The sequence below is a fragment of the Procambarus clarkii genome, chromosome 5 (assembly GCF_040958095.1).
Source record: "Procambarus clarkii isolate CNS0578487 chromosome 5, FALCON_Pclarkii_2.0, whole genome shotgun sequence".
NCBI lineage: Eukaryota > Metazoa > Arthropoda > Malacostraca > Decapoda > Cambaridae > Procambarus > Procambarus clarkii.
Window position 1 is genome coordinate 33518986 of NC_091154.1, and position 17500 is coordinate 33536485.

A 17500-nucleotide genomic window follows, 5' to 3' on the forward strand; every position below is an offset into this window, starting at 1 on the left:
ACCCACCGGGTCGATACATAATGTCAAATTTATGAAGCTTACAATTCTACTAATACGTCGCGCTTTTAACGGATTGGAAGCCGCCGTCAATAATACGAGGCATTAGTTGATATTAGTTGTGTTAACTGAACACATTCAATACTGCGCTCACGGTTATCATACGGTGCTATAATTAGAGCAGGGGAGAGAGATCAAGAGCTTAACTGGCGTCACATTGTTGTTGTTATAGATTCAGCTACTCGGAGTGAGTTCCAAGTAGCACGGGCTATGGTGAGCCCGTAACTTACCTGGCACAGGAGCAGGGCATGGCGTCACAGTTTGGGCAACGCTTATATTCAATGGTCAGGGTCATATTGTGTGTCTGATGCGGAGATAGAGAGAGAGAGAGAGAGAGAGAGAGAGAGAGAGAGAGAGAGAGAGAGAGAGAGAGAGAGAGAGAGAGAGAGAGAATCCATCCTAGGTTGTTGTTGTTGTTATAGATTCGCTACCTGGAATAAAAAGCTCCAAGTAGCACGGGCTATGGTGAGCCCGTACCATCCTAGGGCCGCTGGGGGTAGGGAGGGAGAGGCTGGCCCCTTGCAAGAGACCTTCCTGGTGACAGCAAATTACGTTATGCGAGTCGAGCGGAAATTTACCATCTTGGATCGTGGCTCATTTGTTAGCGTGAGAGGAAAAGGTGAAGTGTCGGAACAATGATTGCTTTCATTATTGTGTGTACTCGCCTAGTTGTGCTTGTGGGGGGGGTGGGGGTGAGCTGTGGCTCTTTGGTCCCGCCTCTCAACTGTCAGTCAACTGGGGTTCAGATTCCTGAACTTACTGGGCTCTATCATATCTACATTTGAAACTGTGTATGGAGTCAGCCTCCACCACATCACATCGTGTGTGTGTGTGTGTGTGTGTGTGTGTGTGTGTGTGTGTGTGTGTGTGTGTGTGTGTGTGTGATGTGTGTGTGTGTGTGTGTGTGTGTGTGTGTGTGTGTGTGTGTGTGTATGTGTGTGTGTGTGTGTGTGTGTATGTGTGTGTGTGTGTGTGTGTGGAAGAGGCTAACTCCATACACAGTTTCAAATGTAGTTAAGATAGAGCCCAGTAGGCTCGAGAACCTATACACCAGTTGACTGACAGTTGAGAGGCGGGACCAAAGAGCCAGAGCTCAATCCCCATAAGCACAACTAGGTAAGTAGTCTCCCACCCACAGTCTCTCTCTCTCTTGACGAACCTGCGACAAGATTGACAACTAATTAACATCTACCTTCTTGAATCATCGTTGGCGTCTTGAACAGGTTAGTAGTGGACTTTGAGAGGAATGTTTATGCAAATTATCTCAAAGATGAACGAAGACTAATTAAAAATAATTCAAGTTCTTCAGATAGTTTACTACTGCCGCCCACGGTCCTTTAACTGCTGAAAATGTCTCAGGATGCAACCCGTCCTCTTAAAAATAACGTCACTTTTGGCTCGTATGCGCGCTATGGCCAAATTTGGACGTAATTTGAAATGAAATCGACTCACGAAAGTGACGTATTGTCCCGTTTTCTGTTTGAGTCGTCCGGCTTACTCGGAAAGGTTAGGAGAGGAAACTTTCAATTAACGTTTTTCATAACGTTTTCAAACTTTATAAGAATTTCCTGCCCACCTAACCTACCAAAGGACCCTTAAATTAACTTACGGTTGTTGAAAAAAAAAAATCTCAAATTTATTTTCATTTTTTTCATTTTCAAATTACGTCCACTTTCGGCCATAGGGACAAACGGCCAAAAGCGACGTTATTTTGAAGAGGACAGGTTGCAGGACGGACGGAAATCCTTGTCGTCTCTAAGCGGAATATCTTAACGGACCTTAACTCAATACTGTAAATGTATCACAAAAGTAATATTAAAAATAATTACAAACAGCTTTAAGGCATTATGATGCTGGATTACCAGGCAGCGGAGCGTCGCATATGTGATCAAGTATTATTTTTGTGTTTAATTCAAATTTAATTACCAGTGTGTTCGCGTTGAAAATATCAATTAATGACGTTAGCATAACAAAAATGTAGCTAGGTATTTGTGTCGGGGGAGAACACACACACACACACACACACACACACACACACACACACACACACACACACACACACACACACACACACACACACACACACACATACATACACACACACACACACACACACACACACACACACACACACACACACACACACACACACAGGGGAGAGGGCCGGTGGCTGAGTGGACAGCACGCTTGATACGTAGTCATGTAGACCGGGGCTTCGATTTCCGGGGCGGGCAGCAACAAATGGGCTGAGTTCCATTCACCCTGGTGCCCCCTGTTACCTAGCAGTAAATAGGTACCTGGGAGTTAGACAGCTGTTACGGGCTGCTTCCTGGTGTGTGTGTGTGTGTGTGTGTGTGAAAAAAGTAGTTAGTAACAGCTGATTGATTAACAGTTGAGAGGCGGGCCGAAAGAGCAGAGCTCAACCCTCGCAAGCACAACTAGGTGAATACCCGCCAAACCCACACAGAAACTACGACGTTGATACAACGTTCGAACAAGTTTTAACACCTCCTAACCAGTTATAACAACCAATATAGCAAGTTGTAACAACGTTCTAATACGTCATAAACACGTTAAGCCAAGATGTAACAACTTTATTACAAGTTGTAACAAGCGGAAAATAGAGACAGTTTCGGTTTGTGTTTCCAGGGTACATGTTCTTTAAGGTGTTCGAATACGTAAAAGCCGGAGCGAACATGTATTACGTCTTAAAGTACTGGACTCCTTGCTCAACAAGACTTCAAAGACGGTTGAAAATCTTGACATTCAGAAGCTTCAACTTTCAGTTGATTTTGTTTCGAAGTTTGAGTCGTAAAAATATCAACCTGTAAAATGTTAAAACGTTATAAAAAAAATTTAGTGATTTGTTTAAATATGTCTTAAAACAACAAGGAATTCTGTCAGTCACTTGTGTGCTCTCACGAGCTACAGATTATTCTTAGTAAGGAATATATATATATATATTTTTTCAAAAACTTGTAACTTAGGATAGGAAGTATTTTTGGGCTCATACTGAATGAGCAATAATGGAGTTTTAAAGTCATCCTTATTTAATAAGGATTTTTTTTACGAAAGTTCAAATATATTCAGATTTATCGTTTTCGTAAATGAAGAAAACAATAAGTAAAATCAATAAAAAAATACAAATTTTTTGTAAAAATATCAATATTTTATAATCTCACAAACCCATTGTACCTTCCTGTAAATAAATAAACTAAAATAAATAAATAAATTAAAATAAACAAAATAAAATAAAATAAATAAATAAAAATAAATAAATAAATTAAAATAAATAAATAGAGATCGTTAAGGCTATTATCGCGGCGTCTGTCAAGGAAACACGGGTGGAATATTTCTTAAAACTCGCAGGAGAGGACAAATCTGCTTTGGTGGCATCGTTCTTGAGAGCTGCAAAGCTCCCAACCTCTCCAGCATCCAACAGCCTCTGAAAGACTTGTACTCAAAAGCTTCTTTCCATCTCCTCTCAGCACTCTGGAAAGCGCGATCCACTTGGAGAGAGAGAGAGAGAGAGAGAGAGAGAGAGAGAGAGAGAGAGAGAGAGAGAGAGAGAGAGAGAGAGAGAGAGAGAGAGAGAGAGAGAAAGAGAGAATCATAACTATTTTGTCTTTAAAATAAGGTCCTTACACCACCAGACACCGGGTCTCTCACACCTACACCACCAGACACCGGGTCTCTCCCACCTACACCCACGTACACCACCAGACACCAGGGTCCCACCTACACCCACCTACACCACCAGACACCGGGTCTCTCACACCTACACGCACGTACACCACCAGACACCAGGGTCCCACCTACACCCACCTACACCACCCAGCCTCCCCCCCCCCCCGCCAGTACCCAGGGGCTGGAGCCAGAAAGTAAACAAAAGTGTATATTATCATCGCAAAACAGCAGCACAGTGCAACCCGCTATGCAAAATGTCGAGCCAACATTTGCAAGGATTTTCCACACTAATAGTGGAAGCTTAAATTGTGATGAACAACCTCCATTTTTTTTTTATAACACAGTTGACATGAAAAAAAAGAAATATTATTCAGACATTCACACCTGTCACCTAAAAATGACATTACGTATAACAACTACTTGGGGGGGGGGGCCGTGACGCCCCCCCTTCCCCCTACTCGAAAACAAAATCCTCGTGTTTTTTTTTTCTAAAATATTTTTTTTAGAGGGTCAGAGAGAAGAAGGAAACAACCAAAACGTAACTGTCTCTATTTTCCGCTTGTTACAACTTGTAACAAAGTTGTTACATCTTGGCTTTAACGTGTTTATGACGTATTAGAACGTTGTTACAACTTGCTATATTGGTTGTTATAACTGGCTAGGTGTTAAAACTTGTTCGAACGTTGTACCAACGTCGTAGTTTCGGTGTGTGTTTGGCGGGATATTAAGCTTCAGATTGAGTGTGTTAGGACTACGAGTGCTTATTTAGGCCTAAGTTTGATTAGGTTTTACAGTTTCCCGGGGAGCCGGTCGGCCGAGCGGACAGCACGCTGGACTTGTGATCCTGTGGTCCTGGGTTCGATCCCAGGCGCCGGCGAGAAATAATGGGCAGAGTTTCTTTCATCCTATGCCCCTGTTACCTAGCAGTAAAATAGGTACCTGGGTGTTAGCCAGCTGTCACGGGCTGCTTCCTGGGGGTGGAGGCCTGGTCGAGGACCGGGCCGCGGGGACACTAAAGCCCCGAAATCATCTCAAGATAACCTTCCCGACCGTCCAAGTGGCTGGGGGACCATACCCTTCCCTCCGTCCTATCCCAAATCCTCATCCCTTCGAAATGCTATAAATCGACATGGCTTAGCACTTTCTCCTGATTTGGCTGACCTTGTTAGGTAATCCATCTGGAATTTACTTTGTTTCGGTTGGGACAGGTCCCATCCTGTCCCTGTCCCATCCTATCCCTTAAAATGAGACAGGAACGGCTGCAGCTTGGACACTCCTTGAGACAGTTCCAGTTCCCCCCTCCTGTCTTCCTATCTGTCTTCCTACCTTCCTCCTCCTTCCTCCTGATGTTTCCTCCTTCGTAGAGCAAGATTACCTCACTAACTCTATTACCAACCTTGTAGAGACCCCCCCTCCACCCCCCCCCCCCCCCCGCAGGCTTCAGCCTGACGGCGGCTCTCATCCAACTACAAATGAACCAGCAAAATAAGTGCCTAAACAAATCGTTACAATTATCTGGTAAAACACACACACACTCTGTGGCAGCGTCGTGCCTCCGTGGCTACACTGACGCACTCCACAACAGCCACGGCGGAGGTGCGTGACCACAACAGTCATTTAGGGACAACGCAACAGAGGCTAGCTGTTGGTAATTGAATGAACTAGCCGACGGCGAGCCAGACGGCCAGCCAGATAGCCAGCCAGATAGCCAGCCAACCAGATAGCCAGCCAGCCAGCCAGATAGCCAGCCCAGACGGCCAGCCAGATAGCCAGCCAGATAGCCAGCCAGCCAGCCAGATAGCCAGCAATACCAGGCTTGGCTGCCACTACCATATCCCACGGGTCCAAGCTTGCTTCCCCCATACCCCCCGCGCTCTGATCTCTCGTTACATAATCGGGTCTAGACAATACCTATGTCTTTAAAAATAAAAATAAAACGAGGACATGACGAAAACACACATATTAAAACACAAACACGATGGTTCATAGAGTCCATTGCACTATATTCCGTCTGAAAGGAAACAAACAGGGAGAAGCAGCATGGGACAGACTTCCGTGTCTGTCTCTAATCTAATCTAACACTTACCATCGTAACTCAGTGCAATATAGTCTAGACGTGGAGTAACAGCCATAATCACACACACACACACACACACACACACACACACACACACACACACACACACACACACACACACACACACACACACACACACACACACACGCACACACACACACACACACACACACGCACAACCATTAGTAGTTTAAAAGCGTCATATGACCGAGTACTGGGAAGTAGGGACACCATGAGAGTAGCTCTAACTACACTTAGGTAATTGCACTTACGTAATTGCACACACACACACACGATGTGTGTGTGTGTGTGTGTGTGTGTGTGTGTGTGTGTGTGTGTGTGTGTGTGTGTGTGTGTGTGTGTGTGTGTGTGTGTGTGTGTGTCTCGCCTCCCCCTAACCTGTGAGGGTGTCCCCCCCCCCCCCCCGCCCCCCTCACACAAAATTAATAAGCCTGTAGTTAACAGATGGAATGCATTAGGCAGTAATGTGGTGGAGGCTGACTCCATACACAGTTTCAAGCGTAGATATGATAGAGCCGAATAGGCTCAGGAACCTGCACATCAGTTGATTGACAGTTGAAAGGCGGAACCAAAGAGCCAGAGCTCAACCTCCGCAAGCAAAACTAGGTGAGTACACGAGCCATGTTCCTTTTTCCATTTTTCAAGAATTGTTGTTCACTTTCCCACTGATTCATTGCACAACTCAACTTTGAATGGCAACCTAGCAATGGGAATTGGCAATTCAAAATCACCTCTCTTTTACGGGGCAAGGAAATGCGAACGTTCGGAACACTGAACAGAATTTGCGAATCTGACGGTGTTCGAACCTGGCACCAAGTACCTGTTAATTACGCCCCGCGAACGGTACAAGTGTTCCGTCTATCTGTCAGTCTGGGGATGGTAAGGCGACGATTATGTGTTCCGTCTGGCCAACAGGAAACGGCAAGGGTTATTATTCCGTCTTCCTGTCAGTCTGGGGGATGGTAAAGTTCTTCCGTCTACCTGTCCGTCTACCTGTTTCCTACCCCGTCTACCAGTGTCATGCCTGAATAACGAGTTAACGATTGCATTCAAGACAACTTGGCTAAAAAACTTAGTAAAAACTTATTACCTTACCTAAAAAAACTAAATATGATTTTGTAAAAAAAAATATCAGCTATTTAAGCCACTAACATAAATAAATACACACAATAATCACGAGAATATCTATGAGGAAAATCTCTCGAACAGGACGAGGTAGTGGGAGGCGACTCGAACCTGCGTACTGCTTCTCGCCAGACGCGCGCGCCTTAACCCATGGAGCACAATATGTACTTACTACCAGTGACTTCCACACACTCTGGTCTAGAGTGGTGGTCTCAACCTGGTACCAGGCGGACCTTTGAACATTGTGCAGGACGATAGTTCGATCCCCCGTCTTGCTCCAAAGATCTTTACACTAACAATTGAGAAGCTTTTTATAGGAATAACATAATTTTAACATTTTTCCCCAACAGTCCCAAAGTAGTGGCAATAATTTATATTCCAAACCTGTTTAATGCAGTTGTTTTTTTCCCCGTTCAAAACATGTATTGATATACAGTTTGCTGCGCATGCGTGGATCAGACGCCACACCAACACCTCTTGCTACCTGGGGAAAGACATCTAATCAGTTTTATATATATATAAATATATATATATATATATATATATATATATATATATATATATATATATATATATATATATATATATATATATATATATATAACTGAAAACTCACACCCCAGAAGTGACTCGAACCCATACTCCCAGAAGCAACGCAACTGGTATGTACAAGACGCCTTAATCCACTTGACCATCACGACCGGACAAAATGAGGTGATAGCCGAGGCTATTTGAACCACCCCACCGCCGGCACTCGGATAGTAATCTTGGGCATAGCATTTTACCAAATCACCTCATTCTTTGGGGCACACGTGAGGAACACAAAATGAGGTGATTTGGGGTGAGGTGAATGAGGTGAAATGAGGTGATTGTGAAATGAGGTGAATGAGGTGATTTGGTAAAATGCTATGCCCAAGATTACTATCAGAGTGCCGGCGGTGGGGTGGTTCAAATAGCCTCGGCTATCACCTCATTTTGTCCGGTCGTGATGGTCAAGTGGATTAAGGCGTCTTGTACATACCAGTTGCGTTGCTTCTGGGAGTATGGGTTCGAGTCACTTCTGGGGTGTGAGTTTTCAGTTATATATATATATATATATATATATATATATATATATATATATATATATATATATATATATATTATTAAATATGACCGAAAAAGTAAGATTAATAATTCTAACACGAATTTTCTTGATCTTATGTTTCTTTTCACTGTTGATGGTAATTGAAAAATCATTTCTCCAAAATTCATTTTTATTTCTAGTCTGACGCGACACTTGAACGCGTTTCGTAATAACTTATTACATTTTCAAAGACTTTTAGTTTACACACACACAACTATTACCTAAAGGTAATAGCGTTCAAGTGTCGCGTCAGACTAGAAATAAAAATGAATTTTGGAGAAATGATTTTTCAATTACCATCAACAGTGAAAAGAAACATAAGAAAGATCAAGAAAATTCGTGTTAGAATTATTAATCTTACTTTTTCGGTCAAATTTAATAATATATGTCTACAGGAAAGACTGCTACCAAAATATACTAATATATATATATATATATATATATATATATATATATATATATATATATATATATATATATATATATATATACACACACACGAGAGCAAACTATAATTATGGTATACCAATGAGTTAAAAAAAATACATATATTTTTCCCCTTGATATTCAGTACATGATTTGGTAAGTTAAATAATATTAAATAAAAAAATTGGTTTCACGATTAAAAGCAATTTGAAAGAAACTCACACAAAAAAGAATATTGAATGAAGAGCTTCACAAATATAATATATTTTTAAATATTCGGTTCCTTGAGTCTTTGTACCAGAGTGTCTGGACTCCCAAGGCTCTCAGTCACGTGTTCACTCGTGTTCAGTCACATGTTCACTCACGTGTTCACTCACTGTCAGCAGTGATGCGAGCTCTTTCGTTCAAGAGGTGTGGTCGACAGTGAGGTAGCACAGCTGGTCGACAGTGAGGTAGCACAGCTGGTCGATAGTGAGGTAGCACAGCTGGTCGATAGTGAGGTGCACAGCTGGTCGATAGTGTGGTGGCACAGCTGGTCGATAGTGTGGTGGCACAGCTGGTCGATAGTGAGGTGCACAGCTGGTCGATAGTGAGGTGCACAGCTGGTCGATAGTGAGGTGCACAGCTGGTCGATAGTGAGGTGCACAGCTGGTCGATAGTGAGGTGCACAGCTGGTCGATAGTGAGGTGCACAGCTGGTCGATAGTGAGGTAGCACAGCTGGTCGATAGTGAGTTAGCACAGCTGGTCGATAGTGAGGTAGCACAGCTGGTCGATAGTGAGGTGCACAGCTGGTCGATAGTGAGGTGCACAGCTGGTCGATAGTGAGGTGCACAGCTGGTCGATAGTGAGGTAGCACAGCTGGTCGATAGTGAGGTGCACAGCTGGTCGATAGTGAGGTGCACAGCTGGTCGATAGTGAGGTGCACAGCTGGTCGATAGTGAGGTGCACAGCTGGTCGATAGTGAGGTGCACAGCTGGTCGATAGTGAGGTGCACAGCTGGTCGATAGTGAGGTGCACAGCTGGTCGATAGTGAGGTAGCACAGCTGGTCGATAGTGAGGTGCACAGCTGATCGATAGTGAGTTAGCACAGCTGGTCGATAGTGAGGTGCACAGCTGGTCGATAGTGAGGTAGCACAGCTGGTCGATAGTGTGGTAGCACAGCTGGTCGATAGTGAGGTGCACAGCTGGTCGATAGTGAGGTAGCACAGGTAGATCATACAGTACATCTAGAAATCATACAGTACATCTAGACATCATACAGTACATCTAGACATCATACAGTACATCCAGAGATCATACAGTACATCCAGAGATCATACAATACATCTAGAGATCATACAGTACATCTAGACATCATACAGTACATCTAGACATCATACAGTACATCTAGACATCATACAGTACATCCAGAGATCATACAGTACATCCAGAGATCATACAGTACATCTAGACATCATACAGTACATCTAGACATCATACAATACATCTAGAGATCATACAGTACATCTAGACATCATACAGTACATCTAGAGATCATACAGTACATCTAGAGATCATACAGTACATCTAGACATCATACAGTACATCTAGACATCATACAGTACATCTAGACATCATACAATACATCTAGACATCATACAGTACATCTAGACATCATACAATACATCTAGACATCATACAGTACATCTAGACATCATACAGTACATCTAAGATCAAACTTCAGACTTAGGCTTACATCTGGCTGGAGAAGCAGCTACGGGAAAAGAAAATAAGATAAGGAAGGAATGGAGGAGAGGAGGTATATAAAAGGTTAAAATAAACAGGTTTGGAATTTCTTAGTTGAATCAGAGATTCAAACCGGAAGAGATAGGCTCTGCGGCCGAGCAGAATTAGTCAAGCCTCACGCACCTTCTGCTACAATCACCCATCATACTGACTGCCACACCCCTCCAACACCCAGGTCTAGAACACACACACACACACACACACACACACACACACACACACACACACACACACACACACACACACACACACACACACACACAAACAGTCATAATACATAAACCAACACATCATCGATCCCCCGGCGGAGGCGGAACGATCCCCCGGCGGAGGCGGAAACAAATGGGCAGTCTCTCCTTCACCCCGATGCACCTATTCACCTAGCAAACACTGCACGTGAACAAAGCCCCAAACCACCAGCTTAGCGAGACGTCCCACTACCAGCCCAGGCATCAAGCCGCCCCCACATCCGGCACACCACCAAAACTAGATTAACATTTTCACCGGCTACCATTTTATATCCGGCCATAACACAAATTTAAGCCCTTATTTCAATATAGAATAAACGAAGTACCACTTTAAACAATGTGATTTGTTGACCAGACCACACACTAGAAATTGAAGGGACGACGACGTTTCGGTCCGTCCTGGACCATTCTCAAGTCGATTGAGAATGGTCAATGATTGAATCGACTTGAGAATGGTCCAGGACGGACCGAAACGTCGTCGTCCCTTCAATTTCTAGTGTGTGGTCTGGTCAACATACTTCAGCCACGTTATTGTGACTCATCGCCTGCAAATGTGATTTGTGTTCGGCTGTTGTTTTTTGGGTGAATGGTTGCAGCCTTTGCTATGAAACCGGCAATTTTGATTTAGTTTATTTTTTTTTTCCATTACATTGTGCTAACCGAGAGGATATGTGTATTTTTATACTGTCCTTCGTGGACAGGTTTGCTGATTTGTTAAGACATGTAGTGTGGCAGGTTAGTGTGCACTCAACTACATAAGGTGATTTATGTGCAATTTTTTGTCTCACTGCAACCAGCAGTGTGAGCCAGTGGTGTGAACCATCAGTATGATCCATCAGTGTGATCCAGCAGTGTGATCCATCAGTGTGATCCATCAGTGTGATCCATCAGTGTGATCCAGCAGTGTGATCCATCAGTGTGATCCATCAGTGTGATCCATCAGTGTGATCCATCAGTATGATCCAGCAGTGTGATCCATCAGTGTGATCCATCAGTGTGATCCATCAGTGTGATCCATCAGTGTGATCCATCAGTGTGATCCAGCAGTGTGATCCATCAGTGTGATCCATCAGTGTGATCCATCAGTGTGATCCATCAGTGTGATCCATCAGTGTGATCCATCAGTGTGATCCATCAGTGTGATCCATCAGTGTAATCACCCATCGTCACATGTAGGCAAGCTAGTTTGGGACATGTTACTGATATATTCTTACTCTGAATCGTCTCAGGTTGAATATTCTCAGTGGTCGATACGTCTAAGGAAGATCAATATCATTCAGCTTCTTGTCACGCTGTCTCTCTGCCACACCAGAAGAGATCATTTGTCACGCTAGTAGAGCCCCTTGTGCCACGCTGGAAGAGCTCGATCCCTCTGGAAAAGCCCCCCTCTCTCTGTCAGGCTTAAATATAATAAAGTTTGCTTTTTAATACCTAAAAACACGAGGGATAACAATTCAGACAGACAGCCAAAGGAACCTTAACCATCCCATGATGCTGATTAAAGACTTAGCCTTTATTGAAACTAATATGTTTGAGCGCTATCTTGGTTATCTTGAGTTGATTTCGGGGCTTTTTAGTGTCCCCGCGGCCCGGTCCTCGACCAGGCCTCCACCCCCAGGAAGCAGCCCGTGACAGCTGACTAACACCCAGGTACCTATTTTACTGCTAGGTAACAGGGGCATAGGGTGAAAGAAACTCTGCCCACTGTTTCTCGCCCGGGATAGAACCCGGGACCACAGGATCGCAAGTCCAGTGTGCTGTCCGCTCGGCCGACCGGCTCCCTTGGAGAGGGACATAGGGTGAAAGAAACTCTGCTCATTGTTTCTCGCCCGGGATCGAACCCGGGACCACAGGATCGCAAGTCCAGTGTGCAGTCCGCTCGGCCGACCGGCTCCCCTAAGCTTGTAAGACTAAATAAAGCGTTAGAAAGAGATACGAGGACAAGGGGGCTCGAACGCCGACACTGCAAGAAGCCAAAGGGGCGGGGCTCGTTCTACCGACCAGTCCAAGAGGAAATATCCATGACAAAAAAGAAGTGTAACACAAATCGCCGTCGGGAGGCAAGGATTTCGTGTAACAAGGTCTGTAAGTTGCAGCGAGACATCCTGCGTCAAGTGCGCCCAAAAATGAAGACGAGGAAATTGAGACGAATGGGATGAAAGTGCGGGGTTCAAATTACACCTCCGCTCTGGGCGGGAAATTCCGTTGTCCGCGTCCACGCCCACGGGAAAAACAAGGGGCAATACAAGGTAATTACCGACACGAGAGAGGCCAGACACACACACACACACAGGGGCAGGGTACAGGGGTCTGACGGCTGAATAGACAGCGCTAGGGATTCGTTGTCCTAATGGTTCGAGTTCGATCCCCGGCGGAGGCGGAAACAAACAAATTGGCCGAAAGACCAACTTAACAACTTCAAAATTTAACAACAATAAGCATTGCAAAGGTCATATAAATTGAGACGACTATATCTGAGGGAAATAATATCAACACAAGAATGCACTCGACAAAAAATGTTGGAATTACATTCGCCTAGGAAAAAAAAAGACCCACGCGTCACTGTTTTAGGAGAATGGTTATTATGACTTAATGGGGGGGGGGGTCAGGAACTGAGTCACCCTATTATGTGCCTCTGTCGCCTTTTTCCAGTTTCGAACGGCTATACCTCATTCAACCAGGAAGACAATTATACCACCGTCCTCCTGTTCGAATGAGTGAGATTTTAGAGATACCACGAGGATATAATGGAGATATATTATATGCCAGTGATAATCTAATCGTCACAGTACTACGGGCTCACCATAGCCCGTGCTACTTGGAACTTTTTGTTCCAAGTAGCGAATTTTCAACAACAACAACATAGTCGTCAGACTTCACCTGCATCGCGGGAACTTGTACCTGGCCGCCAGCAGCATCGCGGGAACTTGTACCTGGCCGCCAGCAGCATCGCGGGAACTTGTACCTGGCCGCCAGCAGCATCGCGGGAACTTGTACCTGGCCGCCAGCAGCATCCCGGGAACTTGTACCTGGCCGCCAGCAGCATCGCGGGAACTTGTACCTGGCCGCCAGCAGCATCCCGGGAACTTGTACCTGGCCGCCAGCAGCATCCCGGGAACTTGTACCTGGCCGCCAGCAGCATCGCGGGAACTTGTACCTGGCCGCCAGCAGCATCGCGGGAACTTGTACTTGGCCGCCAGCAGCATCGCGGGAACTTGTACTTGGCCACCAGCAGCATCCCGGGAACTTGTACTTGGCCGCCAGCAGCATCGCGGGAACTTGTACTTGGCCACCAGCAGCATCCCGGGAACTTGTACTTGGCCGCCAGCAGCATCCCGGGAACTTGTACTTGGCCACCAGCAGCATCGCGGGAACTTGTATTTGGCCACCAGCAGCATCCCGGGAACTTGTACTTGGCCGCCAGCAGCATCCCGGGAACTTGTACTTGGCCACCAGCAGCATCCCGGGAACTTGTACTTGGCCGCCAGCAGCATCCCGGGAACTTGTACTTGGCCACCAGCAGCATCCCGGGAACTTGTACTTGGCCACCAGCAGCATCCCGGGAACTTGTACTTGGCCACCAGCAGCATCCCGGGAACTTGTACTTGGCCGCCAGCAGCATCCCGGGAACTTGTACCTGGCCGCCAGCAGCATCCCGGGAACTTGTACTTGGCCGCCAGCAGCATCCCGGGAACTTGTACTTGGCCACCAGCAGCATCCCGGGAACTTGTACTTGGCCGCCAGCAGCATCCCGGGAACTTGTACCTGGCCGCCAGCAGCATCCCGGGAACTTGTACCTGGCCACCAGCAGCATCCCGGGAACTTGTACCTGGCCGCCAGCAGCATCCCGGGAACTTGTACCTGGCCGCCAGCAGCATCCCGGGAACTTGTACCTGGCCACCAGCAGCATCCCGGGAACTTGTACCTGGCCGCCAGCAGCATCCCGGGAACTTGTACCTGGCCGCCAGCAGCATCCCGGGAACTTGTACCTGGCCGCCAGCAGCATCGCGGGAACTTGTAGCATCAAATTTTCTACTCATCAAATTCTCCTGCAAACTTTCAAACTCTTCTACAAGTCCCCCGTGATAACTCCCTCTCCTCCCTCCTACAAGCCATCAAATCACTCGGACCTGTTCTCATTAACTTCTCATTACCATCGTGGCTAAATCCCTCTAAGACGTCTTAATCTCAAGTGTCTCACACATTCGCGCTGTGTGAATATTACCCTAAAAGAAACGTCTACAATGATAAAAATTACATTTTCTGACTGTGTATTGAACGGCAAGTCCAAAAGGATGCCCAAATATCTATACCTACATTAATGGAGCACTTATTGTACTAATAACTAGAAACATATTCGCAAATTCCACATATTTGGCTCTTAACTGAAAGTTGAAGCAATCTCAACTCTCAACCCAAGGAGATGAGTTTTCAAAGAGTCCAAAGCAATAAGACTGATTTATTTGTCTATCTCTAAGTGAAGGTCTTCTTCCCAAGGAGGTCACATGCAGTCTCCAAAGGTGCTTTGACCACCTCGACGACGTCGTCGAAGCGCCTCTTGGCCCTGACTGATTGTCTTCCCCGGCACCGACTGGCTAATGAGATTGCATTCGACCTCGTGATTGGGGAACCTGAATCCGCACATCTATTAGTCTCGAGGAGGAGGGGGGGGAAGGCCTGGATTAGACAGTAACGACACGCGAGGGGGATATCTATTGGGTCATCCGTTGCCCGGACGACGTTCTGTATATGCTAAGAAGCCAGTTCTGTCCTCAGTCTCCTGGTTGATGGCCTCGGCTGTGTGGTAGTTTTGTGTCGCGAGAGTCAGTGTAGGAGTGTGTAAGACACTCGTTAGGGATCGACTCGCTTGTTCCGCGAGTGGGGGAGGGTTGAGAGACAGAGGGACAGGCAAGAGAAAGAAGCAGAGAAAAGGGAACACAAAGACAAGGTAAAGGAAAGAGAGAGAAAGATAAGGAGACTTGGCATGACAACCCGTTCTCGCACTTACTTATAGTCAATATTGGCTTATTTAATAAGTGCATATGTGACATACTAATTGATTGTGAATATTTCAGTTTACCTTGAAAAGCTTCATAGAAAACACCGACCTCACCTAACCTTCTTAGTATGTTAAGATAAGCATCTTATTGTTTCTTATTTACAGTTATTACTTAACCTATCAACGGTATAGGTTAAGTAATAATTGTAATTAAAAAGTAATAAGATGCTTATCTTAACATACTAAGAAGGTTAGGTGAGGTCGGTGTTTTCTATGAAGCTTTTCAAGGTAAACTAAAATATTTACAATCAATTAGTATGTCACATATGCACTTATTAAATAAGCCAATATTGACTATAAGCAAGTGCGAGAACGGGTTGCATGATGAGACCATTTAATCGTAGTTTTGGTCAAACAAAATACATAAAAAGAGAGATATATAGTTAGCAAACATTCTAAGTAGAAGTTGGAAGATTGTTTAAACAAAAATATTCCTCTCTCATAGCACACGGATTTATTGTACTGGCTGATTATCCTCTTAAGAATGTTTGGAGAGTCGACTTTGTGACGGTCACATATTACTGGGTAATTAGTCATTAGTGAACCATTCACAAGGCGCGAGGAGCGAGGCTCTGAGAGTAGTGAGGTGAAGGCAGTGGAAGCGAACACCAAACCTGGATACACATTTAAGATATGACAAGAGCCCAAGAGCGTTGGAAGTCTTCTTACCAATCAACTGATGGTTCACAGGCGGGGCCAGGAGTTGGAGTTCAATCCACGAAAATGTAGTTTGGTGCGTATGCACAAATAACACATGCAGGAGCTAGGAGACACGCGCATACACTAATTCTCTCTCTCTCTCTCTCTCTCTCTCTCTCTCTCTCTCTCTCTCTCTCTCTCTCTCTCTCTCTCTCTCTCCAACATATCATAGTTTCCTCTTCCTTCTACGAAAGCATAGGTCCTGATTTTGGAAAAGTTTACCCAAAAAATGAAATTGATTTCATAATTAAAATTAATAAATAAGACATAAATAATTTACCCAGTTTTAACTTAATTACAGAATCTTAAGTGTCTCATTTTTCTTTAACCAAAAATGCCAGTTACCTATCCGATGTGTGCGCGCGCGCGCATGTGTACTCACCAAGTTTTATAATGGAAGGGCTTGAGCGTCAGCTCTTGGGTCCCGCCTCTCAACCATCAATCAATTTATCAAACACGACCGTGTCCACCACACTTGAGGGCGTCTTAGCTCGATGAGGGCGTCTTAGCTCGATGAGGGCGTCTTAGCTTGTGGGTACCGAAAAGAATACGAACTCTGAAGACCTACGAGACGGGCCGTCGTAATACCATATAACAGCTCAAGAACAAACGCCTAACGCTTAGGAGGTCGTAAATAGTTTGGTAAAATTCCAGTCCGGTTCAACGCGAGAAGAAGGTGATATCGAGAAGATATAGAAACTACATATAGAAATTGATATAGAAACTACAATTATATCTATAAAAGATCTTAAAAAGCAAAATGAATTATTGTTTTTTTTCCGTTAAATACGCATTTCCCGGATGATCAGCTGGTTACCTTCACCGCTCGTAAATATACGCATGGACGGACACTTTATTTACGCGTCAAAAGTTCCAGTAAAACTGATTAGAAGCGTCCAGGCGTTTTTTTTTTTTTTTACGTGGAGTTTATTGCTCGATAATTTATTTAACTTATTTGCGCGTACATTCTGATGGGAATTATTCCATCTGCCAGGTAGTGAGTCGCAGTCTCCCCAGGTATGGAAAACCAGGTTTAAAACAGGACAAAAACATTTGTCACCTGATGAATCTCTCCAGCAGCCGCGTCCAACAGCCTGGTTGATCAGTCCAGCAACCAGGAAGGCCTGGTCGACGACCGGGCCGCGGGGACGCTAAGCCCCGGAAGCACCTCAAGGTATGAAACAATGTA